The 22,220-nt window shown below is 46.4% G+C and overlaps 1 protein-coding gene across 8 annotated transcripts in view; it reads right to left on the reverse strand.

Moving 5' to 3' along the window:
- inpp4b (inositol polyphosphate-4-phosphatase type II B) overlaps positions 1–22,220 on the reverse strand; it is a 1,315,761-nt gene that overhangs the window by 329,045 nt on the left and 964,496 nt on the right. The window lies entirely within an intron of this gene.

Genomic DNA, 22,220 nt, shown 5'->3' on the forward strand with positions numbered 1-22,220 from the left:
TAAGCACTCCTTCTCCACTCACTCACAGTCAACACACAAGCATGGCTGCGCGCAGACCTACTCCTCGCGTTGGGGATGCTGGCCTGGCCAGGTTTCCCAACGCTGTGGATGTGAGAAGGGACATCCTGTTCCCCCGAGGATATTGGAGGACCAGCAGCAGGGCCACCAACACCGCCTGGGAAGCAGTGGCAGTGGTTGTCAGTGCGGGCAGCATGAGCAGGAGGACCGCCGTACAATGTCAGGAAAAGACTAACGACCTCCACCGAGCTGCAAGGGTAAGTTACCACCTCTCTCCTGGCATCAGTTCCACTCGTCACCCCCTTAAGTTCCCAGCCTCCCCCCCTCCCAACAAATCACTGGATGACACCTCGTATCCTGCCCACAACTGAGCTCCGTGCTTGCTCCTCAGAACCCACTGGCACACACCAGTACAACCTCTTCATGTCCAGGTGCCAGATGGAGGCCTGCTGCTCTTTGGCCTTTGATGCCCTTGGCAGACATCCTCTGGAGAGCCTGAAGTCGGGGGCGATAATAATCGTCTGAGACATGGCATGTGTACCCACGAGAAGTCACTTGAGAATATTTTGTTTATTAAACAGTCAACAGTAACAAAGATTTTAAAATCAACGTTAATATTCCACATATCACGCTAACCATCAAACAACAGGAAAATGTCACCATTCCATATTGGTACCAAATACTATATCAGCTCATTGTCACCAAAAAAAACAAAGCACACAGTATCACCTCTTGCACGTTCCTCAACGGAAACAGAGGCCAAGCCTGAGAATGTGATCTCATGTCTAGAACTTTGTCGTAGAAATTATCTGTCCATCAATGCGTTACTTGTTTCATGTATCAGTGCCACTGTCCATCCAGGAGCCGCAGCTGTGCAGGCCCTCCCACATGGCCCAATCTGACTGGAACCAAATCCTGGCATCCACATATTCCACTGGCGCACAAGGTGCAGTTGAACATCCTTGACTCCCAGCGTGTTCAACCCACAGTGATGTGCCAGTTACACTCACCACACCAGTAAACTGAAGCATCAGCAATCTGCGAAAGCATTTCTTCCACGGCGTCATCAGATGGTCCATTTAGATTAATGTCGCACACCAGGTCCCGCAGCATCTTCTTGCTTCAAACCGGATTGCCTTCTCGATTCATATATCCCCCTGAGCTCAGTGTTCCAGGACCCAGCTATCTTAGAAATAAATTGTCCTTCTTTCCAGCCACAGAAAACGGAGGAAACAACAGTAGCTTCCAGGCATTTGTAGCCACCAGCAGGAGCAAGCAGCAAACACAACCTGCAGCTGTGAAGTGCTCTCACAACTATCAAGGCCAATTCCTCATTAGCAATAGCTTTCAGCTGTGAAGCTAGAGGCTGCTCACAGTCAAAGGGAGTTGAAATGACTTTGAGAATAGAACCGAGAGCAGGGCTCTGTCATGGAAGTGCTTGGTAGGACAGACAGGCGGCAGCTGTATTTGCCCCTGTTATGGTATCCACAATATTTAAAAATGGCTTGAAGGTCTCATGGTCAAAAAGTCCCAGTAGTGATCCCCAGCCTAGAATGCTTCATTCCCTGACCAAGTTCAACCCCCTCCCCCCCCCCCCCCCCCCGCCACCCTCCCCCTGAACACAGGGGGGCAGCAGCCCAGTGCCCTGGAGCTGCAGGCAGGAAAATAGAAAATGCTGCTCACCTCATCAGATCCCCGCAGCAGCCACTGTGCCAGCTTCACATTTTTAAAAAGGAGTACCAAATGACCCGCGTGATTTCACGCTGGGGAACTGGTTGATTCCCGGAAGGCCGTTGCATTTGACGTCAATCTCGCTGATGAGACGGAGATAAATTCAAATGAAGGTTAATGATATGCTTGCCATATTGGGCATGATCCAGAACTCGCCATTGGGAGCCAGTTGTTTAGCTAGCAAACTGGTTCACGCCCGGCGCGAATCTCGATTTTGGACTTTCCTGCTATTTGACCGGCGCATCCAGATCTATGGTGGGCGCAATGGGGAGGTTAAATTATGCCCAATGGCAGCACAGGGGTTTGGAGGTGGCATCGATATGCGCTGTGCATTAACCATCAGTTTGCTCCGGGGGGGTGGGGGGCTGGACCGGGGCTTTCGGAGGTGGCAGCGGGCAAGGATCGAGAAATTTGGGAATCTCCTTATTGATGAAGGGTTTTCCGAGTTTGGAGGAGGAGTTTGAGTTGCTAGGTGGGAATGGGTGCCAGTAGCCTCCCGCAAAGGGGGTTACAGGATAAGATGATGTTGAGATTAAGAGTTAGGGAGGGGAAGGTCTCAGAGATCTGATGTAGTGGGAGGGAGCCCCAATAGAGGAGGTGAAGAGGAAGTGAGAAGAAGAGTTGGGGTGGGGAGTTGGAGGCTGGGTTATGGGAGGAGGCCCTGCAGAGAGTTAACGCATCCTCGTCGTGTGCCAGGCTCAGCCTGATCCAATTCAAGGTGGTCCACAGAGCTCATACGACTGTGGCCTGGATGAGCAGGTTCTTTGAGGAGGTGGAGGACAGGTGTGGGGGAAGTCCTGTGAATCATGTACACATGTTTTGGGCGTGTCCAAGGCGGAGGGGCTTTTGGCAGAGATTTGCGGACGTCATATTAGAGCTCCTGCAAGGGACGGTGGCTCAGAGTCCCGAGGTGGCAATCTTTGGAGTGTCAGAAGACCAGGGAGCCCGGGGGTAGGGGGAAAAAGGGGAGGCATGGAACTGACGAACAAGGGTAAGAAAACCAATGATGGAAGGGCCAGCGGTGTGTTTTTATAAGCCATGTGGGTTGGGGTTTATGTTTTGGGGGAATGATGGTTATTTTGTTGTGTGCTCTGTTGGATGCTTTTGTTGAAAAGTGTTGAAATTAGATGTGCCTCAATAAAATATTTTCTAAAAAACAAAATCATGCCCAACAGCTGGAATGATTGTATTTCTGATTTCCCAAAGTACTTATTTTCGACAAAATATTCTCCACCAAGTATTCTTCAAGCATTATAGCAGAAAGATAGAAAATACTCAGCAGGTCAGGCAGCATTTGTGGAGAGAAGAGTTATTAACTCTTCAGGTCAACGGTGACCTTTCATGAAGCTCTCCACTGCAGCTGCCTGATCCATTTTTATTTCAATTTCCAGCATCCGCAGTATTTTGTGTTTGCATTACAATGTGGGGTTTTGAATCAACTTAGGCAGCCAGAAGAAACTTATTTTATTATAATTGCATTTAGCCTTGATTTATGTCATTGCACTGGGAATTTGGTGAACATTTTATGCTGGAAGTTCCATGATAAAACTCTGAATATTACAATTCCTTTCTAAAGAAAGCTCTGGTTTCACCATACCAAGATTCCGAGGGCCGGTGCAGACTCGATGGGCCGAGTGGCCTCCTTCTGCACTGTAAATTCTATGATATACCAGAAATAAAACTGCAATATTTTCCACTTGGTCATACATTTAGGATAGCATAATTGTCGGCTGATCTGATGGTTAACCTAAGACATAAACCCCAGCCGATCTGAGGCTTCAGTGATTTAAAAAAAACACAATCTGCAAGGTTAAGATAAAGGCCATTTAATTCATCTTAATCCTTCATCCAGAAAAACACAAATGCCCCTCCATTGCAGCATCTAATTGTTTCTATCTAAAGGTTTCACACAGCAATACATTGCATTAGCCAGTGATTGACAATGTTATTACTCGAGAGACAGCTGCTTGGTGGATTGTTAATTTATAGATCCCTTCATGCTTCAATGCATCTCTATTACCCTGCTTTGATGCTAACCGCAATATTTATAAACACTCTTGCTCTGACTAGCAGTTTCTCACCACATCAAAAGCAGCTAAGTGCTTTCTGCTGTGAAAATCAGGAAGGGGGCCTGATGGAGGGGGCTGGAGGGGTCTGATGGGGTGGGGGGTCGGGTCACCCTCATGTATGTGTGTTGTCAGAGAGGGTGACCCGTTATTCCCATGGTGGGGGTGGGGGGGGGGGGGGGGGTGCAAAGAAGGGGGCCCGTTTTGCCGGACCTTGGTAAATGGCAGCCTGCGACCAGGATTCCACCGGAATCCTGCGACCCCTCCTCCCTGCATAAAATTGCATGAAAAAGGAGTGAATTGTACCTGGGCATCGCTCCTAGAGCCAGCAGTGACCAGTCGCAAGTCTCCTCTGACGGGAGCCAGAACAGAGAATCCAGCCCTTAGATTTTTCCTTATTTCTGCCCTCTGTTTCTACCAGTAAGAACTCAGTTATTACTTCACTTCAATTTCCAAAATACACAAAACCTATCAGAAAGTGCAGTAAGTGTTGATGAACTATAAACAGGCCCAAGCACTCATGACAGAGAGAAATGTTGAACTTTGACATATTGGGGTAAAATGGTAACAACGATAATAAGAAAAGTTACGATATGAGCAGAAATAAAGAGAACTACCATGAACAGTGTTTGGGAGGGGGGTTGGGGAAGGTGGAACTACAGTTAAGGAAGAACATAGGAAATGCGGAAAAGGATAGTTACCAAGATCAGATTTAAAATAAAGAATTGGAAATCTTTTTGCATAGGTCGTAACCGAGTAATGAAAGATCGTGGAAACAAAGAGGCACTTGCTTTGTCGAAATCAACGTTCTGAAAACAGCCAAGCATTTAGGAAAAGAAAGGCTGGGCCCACGTACAAATTGGCCCATTCACGCCTTCACCAAACTTTTAACTCATGCACAGCTTTTACTGCAAATGCAATAGCGGAAAACCAAGCTCACACTGTCCACTTTTCATTTGTTGAAAGGACTGGACAGCCACATTAGAAACCTTACAAAACAAGACAGCTGGCCTACCTAGATCAGATATCAGCAGAGGAACGACCAAGGCACTAGCAACAGGATATGGGATAAAGGAACAACACACGCATTAGATAATTGAAGATTTGTCTAAAGTGTGTGCAGAACCTATTCAATACAGGAACACAAATTTGAGAAGCATAATTTAGAAAAAGCAAACAGTATGTTATATGTAAATATTATGCTTCACTTCATCCGGCATCTTATTGTAAGATTTCCTGCAGCTGTTTCTGCGTAGTTCAGAAAGTAGGAAAGTGCTTCCCGGACACTATGTGAAAGATGCAGTTTTTTTTTCCAAAACAACTGAATAGTTTCATTTCACAGTTTAACCGCTCAGTCATCAATTGCTCCATTTTAAATGATCAGCCACACTGCAGGAATGCTTCAAAATGGGCCAGAGACTAAAGTCATCAGAGTGGCAGACAAAGTAATGTTCCCAGTGGGAGATTTGAACAAAAAGGCATCAAATGGAAGGCATCTGTCTGCTACTGCCGAAATTGTTGAGAAAAGCTCTGAGCATACAATATGTCATCACAAAAGCTTCAGGGTAGCTTTGTGGAAAATTTTGTTCCAGCTCATGTTTCTGGTTAATAGCAAAAAATTGTTTGTCCTGCAGTGATTTCCAGTTTCGAGCTTTATTCATCACTGTACTTATTAAGTTAAATTCAAATAACTTCAAGTTCTGACATTTGTCGCTAACAAAGGCTACAAACCTACCCAAAGCAAAGACAAATGGCACATTGAGACCCTGAAGAAAAGGATGAAGTTAACGATGAATCTGAACAAATGGTAACGGTTACAAGGAGGTTTAGGGAGGCCCTTCCCACCGGCGCGATCTTACGGTCATGCCGAAGGCGACTCGCCTCTTCCCCCCCCCTCCCCCCCCCAATGACAGGTTCTCCGGCGGCAGGACGGGGGAGCCACTGTAAACAGCGGCTAATGGTGAGCTTCCTCCACCGCTGGGAAACACCCTGGGGGAGGGGGTGGGCACAAATTCTTAGCCTCGGGATGAATGTGCTAGTCTTGGGTGCCTATAGCTGTGCAGTACTACATACCCCTGCGATGATCGTAAAACTTCTTCAGCTCTTTCATCCACATATTCATGGGTCCAGTAGATCAATCAACATAAAAGCCACATTCCTGAAGGGCGATACTTTTCAGGGAGAAGCGTCTCTGACATCAGTCGAAGGGGCAGCAAATGTCCTCGATGCCCCCAGGGAAAAGGCGACTGTGGAGGATGTTGGACGGTTCCCTGAGCAGACTGTCAGAGTCAACTGGCAGAACGCCTCATCACCAGAACTTACAAACAAGCCCCAAGACCTAGCTTGGCTGGTGGTGAGAAGGGCCCTCCCCGTCAGAGTCTTCATGTACACCCGAATGCTCAGCGCCATTGCACGCTGCCCTCGGAGTGGCTGTTGGGGAAATGAGACGGTCACCCACCTCCTTGTGGAATGTGCCTTTGCAAAGAAGGTCTGGAGAGAGATGCAGTGGTATTTGTCAAGGTTCATCCCGAGCAGCTCTGTGACACAGGACTCTGTGCTCTACGGACTGTTTCCAGGGACACACACCGAGACAAACATCAACTGCTGCTGGAAGGTCATCAACTCAGTGAAAGACGCTCTTTGGCCTGCCCGGAACTTGCTGATCTTCCAGTGCAAAGAGCTGTCCTCGACCGAGTGTTGCAGACTGGCACATTCCAAGGTCCAGGACTACGTGCTGAGGAACGCATTCAAGCTTGGGGCAGCTGCCGCCAAGGCGCAATGGGGAAAGACCACTGTGTAAGGTCTTACCAGCAAATGTGCACCGAGGGGCGGGTAACAGTGTAAACCCCCCTCGGTCTGGGTCATTAACATTCCAATGTATAAAAGAAACATGACAATGTAAATATTTAAGAAGGAATTGTAACGTAAAGAGCGATATGTGTGTAATGTTATCAAAATTGAATGGAAGAAAGTCAAGGGAATGTGTAACTCTGATGGAAATGTACAAGTCAAGCCAATTCAAAATGTTTTGTAATGTTTATGATAGATTTTATGAATAAAGTCTATTTTTTGGGGAAAAAAAGCAAATGAAGCAGGGAAACTAAAAGAAAAGCGTGGATCCTTCCAGGGTGTGGAGAGATTTGTTTTTCTGAAAATAGGTTGTGTTCAATTAAAAGCCAATTCTGCAATGTTTTAGTGGTATCGGAGTGGGAATCCTCCAGGCATTTTCATGATGCATGTTGCTGATTTCTTATGGTGTAGCAGTATGGAATTTGAAAAATGTGTTATTGATAAGTTTAAAGTTAAATTTAAACTTGAGAGTCAGGCTGGTGGACTCTTAAATATTTTCGTTTTGTATTAAGCGGAGAAGGTCTGAAACAACTTTAAATCAATAATCCTATTCAGGCAATGTTACTCCTCCCATCCTGGTTATTCATACCAGGCCATCATGGAAAGAAGATGTTATATCTAAAGAAGAAACAGGGCAATTGTGAAGTTTGATTGGTCAGCTGAACTGGCTGTGCACTCCGACAAGACCCAGAAATTGTTTTGAAGTGTCGGAATTAAGTACTATATTGAAACACACTAATATTTTAAAAGAAAAATAAAATATTAAGAATAATAAATTCTGAAAAAAATGGTTACTTAGGTTCCCATCCTTTGGCAACCCAAAGAATAGGAAACTCAGCATTTTTAGTGACCCTTACTAGTCTTCCTGATGGGTACTCTGGCACAGCTGGGTTCACAGGGCAGAATTTAATGCTTTCCCCCGGAGTAGGGCTGTGAGGTGGATGGGCCATATAAATCGGGCAGCAAGGTGTGAGGTCGAGACCCCACTGTCTTCCTGACTTTTAAAAATGTATTTCATGGGATGTGGGTGTCACTGGCAAGGCCAGCATTTGTTGCCCATCCCTAGCTGCCCTTGAACTGAGTAGCATTTCAGAGGGAACTTAAGAGTCAACCACATTGTTGTGTATCTGGAGTCAAATGTAGGTCAGACCAAATAAGCATGGCGGGTTTCCTTCCCTAAAGGACATTAGTGAACCAGATAGGTTTTTTTTTACAACAATTGACAATGGTGCATTAGACTTTTAATTACAGAATTTTATTGAAATCAAATTTCCACCATCAGCCGTGGTGGGTTTCAAACCCAGGTCCCCAGAGCATTACCCTGGGTCTCTGTATTACCAGTCCAATGATAATGCCACTATGCCACTGCCTCCCCATACTCCCTCCCTGATTAAGTCCGGATAGAGCAGGGTCGAGGATGGTTTTCCCGTCTAGAAGCGAACTAAGGGTCTTAAATGGCCACATGATAATAATCTTTATTAGTGTCACAAGTATCTTAACACTGCAATGAAGTTTCTGTGAAAATCCCCTAATCTCCACACTCTGGCGCCTGTTCGGGTACACTGAGGGAGAATTCAGAATGTCCAATTTACCTAACGAGCACATCTTTCAGGTCGTGTGGAGGAAACCGGAGCACCTGGAGGAAACCCACGCCGACACGGGGAGAATGTGCAGCCTTCGCACAGAAAGTGACCCAAGCTGGATTCAAACCTGGGACCCTGGCGCTGTGAAGCAACAGTGCTAACCACCGTGCCACCATGTGCTACTGTGCCGCACTTAGGAGCCTTATCCCACCACTGCTGGATGGGAACAACAACATGTCAGCAACATGGGGGTGTGGTCCCTCCTACATGGGCACCCCATGTCCAACAGAGACACACCTGTAGCAAGGGCCACTCAAGGTGAAGACCCCACCTGCCGTTAAAACTAACACACACCCTCATGGACCGCCTGGCTGACCCCGGTGAGCCCACTTCAACTAACCTAACTTCAAGCTTAAGCCAGTGGCTTAAGCCACTGCCACAAGGATAAAATTACATGTTTAATAAAATATTATCCTCTGGCTTGAAAAATTAAGAAAATAAAACGGATTGTTAAAATACTATGGCTGTAGAAACACTGGCTCTTGTGGAGGCAGTGGGTACGAGATTCTATTTGTCAAATATTTTAAATGAGATTCTGTAGAAGATGTGTACTGATGATAGAACACTCATGAATATTACATAGATAAATCAATCCTTTTGGAATAATGTACACCTTACAAAACATGCGAGTGTGAAAAGGTTAGGGATTGACCTTTCCATCTAGAAACATTGAGAGATAATGGAAATCTCTAAACTATTGCCGAAAAAAAGAGACATACTGTCAAAACTTTTCGTCTTGCACTCATCGGGACAGAATCGCAAGAATACAGATTGTAAATGGAACAGCAATTTATACTGCATGAGAAAAGAGGACCGATTGATTAGCAAGCGGTGGGCAACAGGTGAAGCTGGCTGTTTCACACTGCTAATATGCGTGTCAACAATACTCATGTTCTGTACACCAAGCAACTATTTGATATCTCTAAAATTCCATCAGTGGATACAAGTCATCAACTGCCAGATTGTTTAACAAAAGAAATCATTGCGAGTCCTGGAGGAGGGAAGCCTCAAATCGTAATGCTTTGTGAAGAATATGGAGATTTTTGATTTAATTTGTTTTGACATTTCGGTTGCACATGGAGCTTTCCAAAGCTGGTACAAAACCAAAAACATGCCAAGCAATGTTCAGCCCCTGTACCAGCAATGTTCAACATTCCACCAGGGCAACATTCAACAACCGCCCCAATCCCAGCAATGTTCAATGCCTCCCCCACACAATGCGTCTGCCCGCCCACCCCTATCCCCCAGGCATCTCAGGATGTTCGACAATACATGGAAAGAAGGAGGCATGCTTGTGCTTTAAACTCTGTTTTAGTCTTGATTAGTCTTCAGATTTTTCAGAGGGTCGACAAATAAGGGCATAATTGGAAGGTGTACACCTGGGAAAGTATTGCCCTGATCACCTGCAGCCACTGTATAGGTCAGGTCACCTTTCACGTGGGAGTAAATTGGGATTCCCACACATGTCCACCAATGCGGATAGGGTGGGGGTGGGGGCCTGGGTGGGGTGCTCCTTCGGAGGGTTGGTGCAGATTTGATGGGCTGAATGGCCTCCGTCTGCACTGTAAGGAGTCTATGATTCTATGAATGTGTGGGGGCACAGGTTGACAAGGGAAAGAGGGGTGACAATGTCACATAAAGCTAGGAAACAGGTGATTGACTGACTCAGCCATCCCTGCGTGTTCTGCATCTCCCTCCCAACAATGTTCTCCCCTCCATCTTCCCACCACCACACTGACCCTGACCTGGCAATGTTCATTCTACCTCTCATGGCAATGTACGCAACCCCCACTCTCCGGACAATATTCACCTCTTCTTGTCCTCCAGGACAGTACTCACCCCACCCCCACAAGCAGTATACATCTCCTCCCAGACTCCCTCTCCTGACTCACCTTCAGGAAATCTTGGCTCCTGTCAGGCGGGTGTTAGAAGAGTCAGACCTTTAGGGAGTTTGGTGGGTTGGAGGGGATTGGGCATTTTCATGACGTGAGGGGTGGGGAGGGAGAGTGATGGGTAGTGAACACTGTCAGGGTGAGTGAGGTGGGTTAACATTGCTGGGGATGAGGGAATGGAGTTGAAATATGTTGGGGTGAGGCTGTGTAGCTTTGGGGTTGACAGCTTCACTTAAAACAAATGAACGGTCGACAGATTTGAAGTGGGTATCTTCAGTTCATGACAAGAAAAGGGGACATGGCTGTGCTGGAATTACATCCAACTATTTGCCTCCAGGCTATGTTCATCCCAGAATCCCAGCTGGAGCCACTATCAGAAGGTGCTTACGTCACCAGCGTAAAATGGTAAATGGGCAGATTAAATCAGAGTCCGTGAAGGAACGGCGATCTATTTCCAAGTCGGGATGGTGAGTGACTTGGAGGGGAACCTCCAGGTGGTAGGGTTCCCAGGTATCTGCTACTCTTGTCCTTCTAGATAGTAGTGGTCATGGGTTTTGAAGGTGCTGCTTCACGAACTTTGGTGAGCGCCTGAAGTGCACCTTGCAGATGGTACACAGCTGCCAGTTTAGTTCAGTTGGCTGGACAGCTGGTTTGCGATGCAGGGTAAGGCCAATAGCGCAGGTTGCCATACTGGCTGAAGTTATTCATGAAGGCTTCGCCTTCTGAACCTTGTCCCTCGCCTAAGGTGTGGTGGTCCTCAGGTTAAATCACCACCAGTCAGCTCTCCCTCTCAAAGGGGAAAGCAGCCTAAGGTCATCTGCGACTATGATGAGTTTACCTTTTACATACAACTGCCACTGTTCGTCGGTGGTGGAGGGATTTAATGTTTGTGGAAGGGGTAGCAATTAAGTGGGTTGCTTTGCCCTGGATGGGCTTCTTGAGTGTTGTTGGAGCTGCACTCATCCAGGCAAGTGGAGAGAATTCATTACACTCCTGACTTGTGCCGTGTAGATGGTGGCCAGGCTTTGGGGGGAGTCAGGAGGTGAGTTACTTGCCATAGGATTCCTAGCCTTTGACCTGCTCTGGTAGTCACAGCCTTGATATAGCTAGTCCACTTTCTGGTCAATGGTAATTCCCAGAATATTGATAGTGGAGGACTCAGCAATGGTAATGTCATTGAACGTCAAGGGGTGATGGATAGATCCCCTCTTGTTGGAGATGGCCATTGCCTGGCACTTGTGTGGCGCAAATGTTACTCGCCACTTGTCAGCGCAAGTCTGAGTTTTGTCCAGTTCTTGCTACATTTGGACATGAATTGCTTCAGTATCTTAGTCGCAAATGATACTGAACATTGTGTAGTCATGTGCAGACATCAGCGGACATCCCTACTTCTGACATTATGATGGAAGGAAGGTCATTGATGAAGCAGCTGAAGATGGTTGGGCCTAGGTCACTACTCTGAGAAACTCCTGCAGTGATGTCCTGGAGCTGAGGTGATTGACCCCCAACCGCCACAATCAGCTTCCAACCAAAGAGTGATTTCCCCCTGATTCCCATCGACTCCATTTTTACTCGGGTTCCTTGTGCCATACTCGGTCAAATGCAGTCTTGATCTCAAAGGCAATCGATCTCACCTCACCGCTAGCACTTCACTCCATTGTCGATGTTTGAAAGGCTGTAAAGAGGTCAGGTGCTGATTGACTCTGATGGAACCCAAACTGAGTACAGTGAGCAGGTTATTGCTGAGTAAGTGCTGCTTGATAGCATTGTTGATGACCCCTTCCACCACTTTGCTGATGATTGAGAGTAGACTGATGGGGCAGTAATGATAGGGTTGGATTTTTCCTGTTTTTTGTGCACAGGGCATATCCGTGCAAATTTCCACACGACCAGTTGGATGCCAGTGCTGTAGCTGTAATCAAACGGCGTGGTGAGGGGTGCTGCAAATTCTGGAGCCCAGGACTATTGCCGGTAAATTGTCAGGGCCTATAGCCTTTTCAGCATCCAGTGCCATCAACTGTTCCTTGATATCAGGTAGAGTGAATCAAATTGGCTGAAGACTGACATCTGTGATGCTGGAGACTTCTAGAGGAGGTCGCGATGGATCATCCACTCGGAACTTCTAGCTGATGATTGTTGCGAATGCAAGTGTGATCTTTTGCAAAGTGGTGGGCTCATCCATCATTGAGGATAGGGATATTTGTCCACCACCATTCATGTCTGAATTTGACAGGACTGCAGAACTTAAGAGTTTGTGGGATCGTTTAGCTCTCTCCATTACTTGCTTCATATGCTGTTTGGCACACAGGTAGTCCTGTGTTATAGCTTCACCAGGTTGACACTTCATTTTTTGATATGCCTGGTGTTGTTCCTGGCATGCTCGCCTGCATTGGGCCAATATTTGTGTCGCCAATCTAATTAGATGTTTAGAATGATGTTATTATAATACCAGTTTCATTTGCTAATTTTCATTCTTACTAATTTTTAATTAAAACATCACACTAAATATTAAGTGCAGAGGTTTAGAATAAAAAAAATTATGAAAAGCTGCAAACAGAAGGTGTTGGGTGCGATCTATCAAACGGGAGCGCAACGCGACCAGTAGATATGGGAAGAGGCCTCCCATGGGCTTCCCGACAGCCAGTATGCTTTGCGAGATCTATCCAGGTCAGTTTCAATCATGCTAGTCTGCCTGCATGCCGATGTGAATGGACATTCTTATGGGGTGGGGGAATGATTCAGACGGAGAGATCTGATAATTCGATGTAAATGTGTGGAAATTATGTTTCTGACATTCAATCCCATTACATCACTGGCGGGTGTGAGGGAAACAGTTGCGTCACTTTTACAGCAGCGTGAAATGCGATTTGAACATGTTGGGAGATATTCTGCTCCAGCCCAATGAAAAGGGGAGCAGCAAATCTCCCCCTGGTTAGTAGGTCCCACTCTCTCGATTTTATTTACACCCTATTGAACATGGAACATCCAAAATAATGAGCTCCCTTGAACTGTGATAATGACTACCAGATGATATCAAATTCAGAATTGTATCGGCGCTCTATCTGGTAGCAAAGACATTTTAGAAGGTAATGTAATTTAAAAATTACATTTAAGTGCCAGATGGCTGTTACATTGAGTGATTAGTTTTATAGGAAATGGAAAGAAACAGAACCAAAGTTAATTATTTTGAGGGTTTTTTTTTTTGCATCCACATAATCAAGGTGGCTTAAGAAAACTGAGAAGATCAAAATGAAGACGGGAAAACCTTCCACTTGGGAACACACCCAAACAAGAGGCGCTGAAGGTCGCTTGGAAACTCGCATCGACATTTCACTCACAGAATTTGCTGATCAACACTTTGAATCAGGACTTCTTTTTGGTGTTCAACATGGTTGCCTGAAATTGGCAGCTGCTTAATTTATGTTTCTAATTAGTATCTTTACCTATAGCTATGCCACCCTATTGACCAATTTTAAATCACTGATCGAAATCAGAGGACTGAAAAGCCTCGAGGAGCAACTTCTGGTGAACATTCATTTTAAAGGTATCATCAGCTGCTCACCAGTAAATCCCTGGTTAGCCTATTTGGATTGCCAGCTGGTGAGAGTTTTGGGACTTTTAGCAGCTGGACTGTAACCATTTGTGAAAGTAATTTGGTGAATCAGAGCAGTGATTTCAACCATGGTTTCTGGCAAACATTTGATTGGTCTCGATGGGTTTGGCGCCCAGACCACTATTGTAGCTGGAGGAGCAGAAGGTGGCGTGACTCCAGGCAGTCACAGCTGCAAAGAGGAGGTTACTCTCAGCAGGCCTTATTGTTTATTTTAGCATATAGATCCAATAGTACCCACCTGAGATTTACCGAGGGGTATTTAGTAATGAGGTTCTGCTTTACCAGAAATGCTGGCTCAGGAGCTATAACATCAGCCACACTGTCTATGCGCACATTCTCCCTGTGTTTCCGTGGGTTTCCTCCGGGTGCTGTGGTTTCCTACCACAAGTCGTGAAAGACGTTCTTGTTAGGTGAATTGAATATTCTGAATTCTCCCTCTGTGCACCCGAACAGGCGCCGGAGTGTGGCGACTAGGGGCTTTTCACAATAACTTCATTCCAGTGTTAATGTAAGCCTACTTGTGACATGAATAAAGATTATTATTATTACTCGTTTGGAATCACCAGGTGATTGGTGTGCTCATTGCTAAAGCCAATGACTTCACTGAAGCAGGAAGACTGGTTTCTGGGCTTTGGCAAACCCGTAGGCTCCCCCAAATGCTGCACATAATTGACTGGGCACACATAGGACTGCTTATAATTTCTGCAGCTGGGTCTCAGCACCCAGAAGCGGGCACCATTGCCAAATGGAATGAACGTAGCCGGCCATTAACATCATGAAGGCACAAGGCCTATCGAATCCTGTCGTGGGGGCAGGCAGCAGGAAGCTTATCTCAGCATCACCTGATGGAAAGGCAGGCGCTGGCGCCATTTTTAAAGGGCTACCAGATGTGCACGCAGTGCTCACCTGATTCCATGTGGGCTCACCTACGCAATTCTGGTGAGGATCTCTCTGGCTGCATGGAAGACGCCTGGACCCCTTTGGCTCAGCTGAGGACCCAAAGAGTGGGCCAGGAGGCTGTTGCCAACTTGCCAGAATAACGATACTTCCTTGCAGGTTCTCCTTCAGGTTAGGCAGGAAATGTGGAAGCTACACTTCATCTGGGGATGGTAAGAAGATACCCTCTTGCACGACCATGGAACAATGATATTATTAGGAGGTCAGTAGCTGTGGGTTGAGGAAGGCTCATGCCTGCAGCTTGCAAAAGGCTCACTGACCTTCTTCACCCAGTCAGGTTGAATCATACTTATTGCTCAGCAAGTTGAGGCTTGCAATTGGCAAAACAGGATGGACCGGCACATGAGGAGAGGTTGACAAAGCAAGCCCAGGCATTGGGATGCACCAGCATCAGTTGCCCGATGATTCACTGACAACAGACATTCATCTATGTTGACAGTACCCTCTTCATCCTGTGAGAGTTCCAGATATGAAGGAAGCATCCAGGAGACCGATCATGGGACAGAGGGTCACCAGCAATGTATGTGTTTTTCTGGTCATTGTGTGGAGATTCACAAAGTTCCTCCATCTGCCTGCAGTAGAAACATGCCAACACTCCCAGGAGAGGACCAACATCAATGGTGGAGCAGTTGACATTCATTCGCTGATGCCTGCACAGGCGGTGGCCCTCAAAATGACAGGCTTAAACGGATATCACAGAAGATGAGGCTGAAGTCGCGAAAGAAGAATGTGAAGGGGCTTCGGGCTCATGTGTTCATCACTGGACATGAAGTGGCACAGTAGCACTTACAGCTGCACAGTCGCACAGTGGCTAGTGCTGTTGCTTCACAGTTCCAGGGTTCCAGGTTTGATTCCCGGCTTGGGTCACCACCTGTGTGGAGTCTGCACATTCTCCCCGTGTCTGCGTGGGTTTCCTCTGAGTGCTCCAGTTTCCTCCCACTAGTCCCAAAAGACGTGCTGTTAGGTAATTGGGACATTCTGAATTCTCCCTCTGTGTACCCGAACAGGCGCCGGAGTGTGACGACTAGGGGATTTTCACGGTAACTTCATTGCAGTGTTAATGTGAGCCTACTTGCGACAATAAAGATTATTATTAGAAAAAGAACCACAGCAGACATGGGTGGGAGGAGTTGATGTGAAGACCTAACCCCTAAGTGTTTGTGTTCTTTTGTGCAGGTTTTGTCACTCGAAGGACAGTGAGCCAAAGAGGCCGAGGGCCTGCAGTTCACCTCTGAGAAAGAGGAGAAGGTTTTTCAGAGGTGACAACGCCACTTCATTTCTGCCTTCCATTGCTTTGACCATGAGTTCCACAGAGCAGTGGCAAGGCGAGGGGACGATGAGTCTTCTCCATCACTGGTTAACAGGGAGGTGCAAGTGTAGAGGAACAGCTGCCAGCTGCAACTGGGGGCTTTTCTTGGGGTTTTTTGAGCGTGGATAGCAGTTCTTCAGCCTCTGCCAATGAACCGAGAGCCACCAGTAGTCATGGGCACCAACCAGGGTCCTGTACCTGAACAGGAACTCGCAACATGCTGGGGCCTCAGGCAACTAGAGAACAGCTGCCAAAATTATCACGAATTACAAGGAATCCATAGAATCCCGATAGAAGGAGACCATTCGGTTTCCCGATTTGTCTAGGCAGCAACGGTACATTGGAGGTTTCCCGCCACTGGCAGAATATGGATAATACAATGTCATGCTGTCAGGGTTCCACTCCAAGACGTCCTGCTCCGATTCTATGCCCTTCCGCCACCAGCCTCACAGCCTGCTCATATCGACAAGATTAAATTCTGCCCATGGCCTCCAGTACAAGATCTTAAAATCTACGTCAATAGGAAGAGATTTCACTTGATTAATGTTCAACTCGCCTGCAACAACAGTAATAGAACAGACAATACCAGGTATTCTGGTAGTTGCCATGATATTCGTATCCTGCAGTTGTCCTCAATTTCCCTCTCATTTACCCCGTGGAATTTCATCAGAGGATGGATGCTCAGGGACAAAGGCAATCCTTACCAAACCTGGCAAATGGAACCCAAGCACAGATAAAGTAAGTAGGAGTAATTGTAACCTCCAAAAAGGGTCGGCTGGGATAAGGTGCAATCCAAATATTTTTGAAAGTCCAAACCCAACCATAACCTCCAAATTTGACAGACGCGGAGATGGGTAGGCAATTTAAATATTATAATGAGGTTGGCAACCTCACATTTAACTTTACAGATTGAACCCTAACCCAACTAGCAACATAAAGCACCCTATGTGCTCCAGTCACTTGCTCTGCAGTGTTTTCAGCTTGACCTGAAGCCAAGCCTGTCAACTAGGTGAGCCTTTGGGTGGAGATCCTGTGGAAAAGAAGAGAACATGTGGGAGGTCCCAATTGATGCTCCTCCCTAGCTTGGAAAACCCACCCTGTCATTATTGGGGCCTACCCTTCCACTGAAGTCTGAAGGCATCTACAATGTAGTCCCCAGATGGTTTTCAAGATTGCCATCATCTGTTGCCTGCTTCATAACTTTGCCATCTAGAGGGGCCAACCCATAAAACTAACTACAAAAGAAGTTGTGGAGGTGGAGGAGAATGTGTGCAGAATGGTAAGAAAGAGCAAGGCCCATCTATCTGTGGTGATATGCCTGTGGGCTATGTCATAGTTGGATGGTGTGTGACCTCCAACCAGTAGGTGGCAGTACAGACACACCATGCGGTCTCGAGACTAAGGTCTCAAGACCTGTGACTCAGATATAAAGGGAGACACATCTGGCCATCTTCAGAAGAAGATTGAGAGGGTAATAAGACGTACATGCGAATGGTCAGTGCTAGGTGCAAGTTCCAGAGGAGTAGCTAGCAGACTCCATTATAATGTGCTCTGTATCCGCACGAGACTCAATAAAGGATTCCGGTTTGGACAAGTCAAAGTGTTTGGTGAGTTCCTTTGTGAAGTACAAAGGACCAAACACAACAGTAGCCTGACAGCTTCAAGACCAATGGCTGAAAGGTTACTATTCCCTTGCACCAACAATCCCACCCAATTGCCAATCCTAGCTCTTCCTCCATTCTTAGCATTACATTCAATCCAAATAGAAACCATGAATTTCAAACCAAATTATATTACGCAGTCACCGACATTCTCACTAAACAAACACTACACAAAAGCTTCAAACAATAATATCATTTACAATGCTGCCAAGTGCTGTTCATTCTGGTGCATCCTCTTAAGTGCCTAAATGTTTGCTCTTCTATCTAGTACTCCTATGAGTGAGTGGTTTCAGCTTGGGATATTCAAGCCTGTTGGACATCCATTGGTTGAGTCTTAGAAGACATAGCTGCAGAGTGTGGCAACTCAACTGCAGCCATGGTATATCAGCACAGCTGGCTTCTTGACACTAGGACTGACACTGGTCGAGCTGATGGCAGTGGAGGAGGCGTGTTGTAATCCTGGGAGAGTAGGCACCTTTCCGATGACGTCGCTGTCATTTGCTTGACACTTGTGCGTCAAGCGTCTTCACTAATCTGTGGAAAACAGAACAATTGGAGCGCTTCATGTAAGTCGCAGCAAATCATGGCACCAAATCCTGCATGGACTCTGTGTGTGCATTCCTAAGAGATGCTTGGCAGTCGCACCGGTGACACTTGGTACGTGGGCCCAATTGCTGCCTGCACCGAGGTCACCAGATGCTCCAATACCAAATGGCAGTGACTCACTACCACTTGTGTTTGTCACAAAAATTGGAAACAGAACTCCCCATCATTTTGCTTACTTCCCTCACAGCACTTAACAGCGGGTAGTAAGCTAATACTCATCTTTTGAAAGCTGCCGCTAGAATTAATCTTCGCTGCTCTTTGCAGCAGGACTAGGGCATAAGCTACCCCTCCAGTGAGTTCTGTTGCAAGTTGCCCTTGCTTCTGCTCAGTGCATCATTCACTGCTGACCCGTTTAAGTTCTTATCTAAAGGTTGAGGCGTGTCAACTTCCATGATCAACAGACGGGCGGACAACGGCTGAGGAGATATGATGGAGCAGGTCCATGTGTCAAAATGGCACAAATTTGATCTCATTTTTTGCCTAAAATTAGCGATGTACTTTTGTAATAATCCGTCTGAGAATTAGTTATAATAAATCACCACATTTTATGCTAATTTCACATACTCCCCTTCTGAGCACCCTTGAGCTCCCCGCTCAAAGCCTATTTACCAATGAGCCAGGGGTGTGGGATAGGGAGTGGGGGTTGAGGGGTGCAGGGTGAACATCAGAAGTCGGATCCTCATCTCAGACAATGGCGTAATCTTGCAGCCCCTGGATCATCAGAGACCAAACATACGATAGAAGATATGTGCGAGGGCTTTAGCAGGTATCCTGGCATGCATACCTATGTGGCAAATAACTGGGAAATTTAAACTTCTGATGGGCAATATCCCTACAGCCTGGTCCCGTCCATTAATGTCTCCGAGTCTGAGTTAGAGTTCGAGACTTAGGACAGATCCAGGCAACTTACCTTGATAATTACCCAGGAAATGCTAAACAGTTTAAAACCTATTCTAACACCTGAGTAACTCCACAACACATCCCCCAACTGCACCCCCCCTCCCTCTAGACTACCCGACTAACTCCCAACTACCCTTCCACTACCTGAACAGAACTAACTACCCCCAGACCATCTGACTATCAGCCGATATCCCAACTAACACAAATCCCCCCACCTGCCCTGGTCGCCCAACTATCCCTTCGACCTGACCGACCATCCAACTACACCATCAAACAGACCAGACTCCATCCCTCCCTGTCCCCCACCCTAAGCAGACCAGACTATTTCCCAACCAGATCAGACAACTCAACAACCACTTGACTACCACCTGACCAAACCGGACTACTCCCTTCCCCAACCAGACCCGAATACCCACCCCCGGACTAAATACCCCCTCTCAAAGTCTGACTAACCCACGGGACCAGAGCCGACTACCTCCTAACCACCCGACTACCCCACTGACTACCCTACTTCGCATTCACCTACCTACCCACTTTAACCATCCATCCACCTCACCCACTGCATCGACTCTCTCACCTACCCACACCCACCTTACACGCATACCCACCCAGTCACCCACTCATCCATTCACTAATCCAAACGATATTAAAAACTGGACCTTATGGCAAGAGTTGTAATAAAAAGAGGGCTCGTATTCTCGTCCCCCCCCCACCCCCCACACACACTTTACTCAATGCTGATGGAATTCCCTGACAATCGCTGCACATTTCTGTGACAGCCGTGATCAGAAAGTCCCGAAAGAAATGTGCAGTGTGTTGGGTCAGCAAATTCTTCACAGGAAGTGGCAATGTCCACAGCACATTTGCTGACAGTAAGACTCAGGCCGCTATTACTTGTTTTACACAGATAGGAATATATGAACAGGAGCTGGCCATTTCGCCTCTCAAGTCTGCTCCACCATTCAGTAACATGATGGTTGGTCTGTGACCGAACTCCATATATTTGCCCTGTATCCCTGAATAACTTTGGTGAACAAAAATCTTTCACAGATTTCAAATTGACGACTGATTGAGCATCAGCATTGCTGATTTCAGTAGAGAATTCCAACCTTCTACTGCCATTTGTGTTCAGAATTATTTTCGCATTTCACTCCTGGAAAGCATGACTTTAACTTTTAGACTATGTTCCCCAACCAGAGAAAATAATTTCCCTATCAATCCTCCCTGATCCCCTTTTAGGATCCCCCCCCCCCCCCCCCCCCCCCGAATTCTAGCCCTTAATATAAAGGTCAGCTCCATTAGCATTTCGATTATTTTTTGCCCCTTAATGTCATTAGATAGTAATCAGAGTAGGAATCTTAGTTTACTTTCCCTTTCCTTGCGGAGGAATAAGGAGTTAAGGCACCACTATCCCAGCTGAGATTGGGTACCTCATGGGGCAGACCAACAATCAAACCTGTAACATTTCAGCTCCACTTCAGTATCATACCCCACATTGCGCACTTACCCACTGAGTCAGCAGAGAATCTAAACATGTACTTCATGTAATAAAACAAATACTATGTAAATTATCATTCTCACCTCATGGTCAAAGTTGTTGCTGCTGCATTCAATATCATTCTGCAATAGTGTACTTTCCCTTTTAGTTGGACACAAGTCACTATTTTTCTCTGGCAGCCTGTTTACCAAAATTGGTTTATGTGGAAACCTAGAGGCTTTCTCAGTATAATGGCATGAGCAAGAAAATAGAGGATTCTTCATGGATTTCTATTTGCACCTTCAGTGGTAGCGAGATATAAATGTAATGCAAATCCTTAAATACACGGATAAATTAATATAACAGGTAATTTGGGCCAAATTCCTCTCTCTAAAATAGAACTGTGTGAGGAGGTGACTGCCACCTTCATGTTTGAGATGTTTAACAACTTTACTAAGGAAACCAACAGCCCTTGATAATGTGAATCATTGATCAATGGCCTAGAAATCTTGATAAATATTTCAAACTTGGGATGAATAATATCAGTGCACAGCAACGTTACATTTTTCTTTCTTTGAAATAATTGTCATTCACCTGAAGTGCTGTAAGATACAGGGCTATGGACCGGGTGTCGGAAGGTGGGATTAGAAAGGGCACCTGGATGTTCTTGGCTGGCAGGGGCAATCAAAGAATCACTACAGTGTAGAAGGAGACCACCCGGCTGAATGGCTTCCTTCTGTGCTGTAACGTTTCTATGATTCTATGAGTGGCCCATAAGATTCCTTGGTGGCCATTAAACATAGAAAATAGGCGGGTGGTAAGGTGGCACAGTGGTTAGCACTGCTGCCTCAGGGCGTCGAGGCATGACATCCGCCTGAGTGAGGGATGGAAGTCTTGCACCAGCCAATTAACACTCCCTGGAGCATTAAGTGGCTGAGGGGCAATCGGCATTGGCGGGAACGCATTTCATGACTTCTCCGGCGGTGAGGCAGCAAACAGTGTCATCTGAAAAGTTCTGCTCCCTCTTCCTCAGAGAGATACTCTAACAGCGAAAACTTTGACTCTGCCATTCTCGGATACAACTTTGAGTGAGCTCTCTCCATCAGTTCATAATTGTGAAACAACCTTATTCCAGCCTTAATAATAATCTTTATTGTCACAAGTTGGCTTACATTAACACTGCAATGAAGTTACTGTGAAAAGCCCCTAGTCACCACACTCAGGCGCCTGTTCGGGTACATAGAGGGAGAATTCAGAATGTTCAATTCGCCTAACATCACGTCTTTCGGGATTTGTGGGAGGAAACCGGAGCACCCGGAGGAAACCCATGCAGACACGGGGGGAATCCACACAGAGTGACCCAAGCCAGGAATCGAACCTGGGACCCTGGCGCTGTGAAGCAACAGTGCCAACCACTGTGCTACTGTGCCACCTGATGGAACAACGCAACACCTCCGCTACTACGTCCCCACTCCTCCAACTTACACCCCATTAATT

Source organism: Scyliorhinus torazame, chromosome 3 (genome assembly GCF_047496885.1).
Source record: "Scyliorhinus torazame isolate Kashiwa2021f chromosome 3, sScyTor2.1, whole genome shotgun sequence".
Taxonomy (NCBI): Eukaryota; Metazoa; Chordata; class Chondrichthyes; order Carcharhiniformes; family Scyliorhinidae; genus Scyliorhinus; species Scyliorhinus torazame.